The following is an 813-nucleotide window of genomic DNA, read 5'->3' on the forward strand; positions in this document are numbered from 1 at the left end:
GGCATTTTTATAAGAACACATTAAGGTTACCAAATAGCTTATTTAAAGATACAGTACTTGCAGATGGTCCACATGCATACTTGTACTAGTTGACCTGAATTTCTTTTGGTTTGGTGTGGCAAGGAAAATAGAAAGGTAGAAACTTGCTAAGAGCTGTACCCAAGCCATCAAAGCTATGGATGGCATATGTAAGGGGAACATTAAAAAAGCTTTTCCCCATTAGTTACGATGGGGAAAAGAATGAAATTACCTGCATAGGGAAAAATTTACAAAAAATAGGGAAAATTTTACATAGGTAAAAAGCAACTGTTACCCTGCACATGCCCAATCTCGTCTGATCTTGGAAGCTAAGCAGGGTCAGGCCTGGTTAGTACTTGGATGGGAGACCGCCTTGGAATACTGGGTGCTGTAGGCTTATACTATAGTCTTTCGAGACTGAAGGTTGCCAACCAGGGAAAAATTACACACAATTTCAGTTCTTCCTTCAAACATTTTGTACAAATATTTTTTCATTCCATTTTTTCTTCTTTTTTAAAAAAAAGAATCCCTATTCAGCATTTGAAGAATTGCTATTTCACAGCCAAGGGGCTGTCCAGCCAGGCACGTTGATGCAAAGCAAGACTTCCAAGTTTTATATTTTAAAAATTGATTCAGGCGTATAAAGAGGGCTGACCTATCCACAAGGCCAACCCAGGCAGCAACCTCAGGCAGCAAATTCCAACAATCTCTCTGTCTGCTTGCGCGGCTATTCCTCTTTTTCTTTCCTCTCCTTGGACTGGAAAAGCAAGAGGGAAAGAAAAGCAAATGTGGAGT

General features: G+C 39.9%; 1 pseudogene; it reads left to right on the plus strand.

Moving 5' to 3' along the window:
- Positions 1-295: 295 nt before the first annotated feature.
- Positions 296-415, plus strand: LOC136646727 (5S ribosomal RNA; annotated as a pseudogene).
- Positions 416-813: the final 398 nt, after the last annotated feature.

Source organism: Tiliqua scincoides, chromosome 3 (assembly GCF_035046505.1).
Source record: "Tiliqua scincoides isolate rTilSci1 chromosome 3, rTilSci1.hap2, whole genome shotgun sequence".
Taxonomy (NCBI): Eukaryota; Metazoa; Chordata; class Lepidosauria; order Squamata; family Scincidae; genus Tiliqua; species Tiliqua scincoides.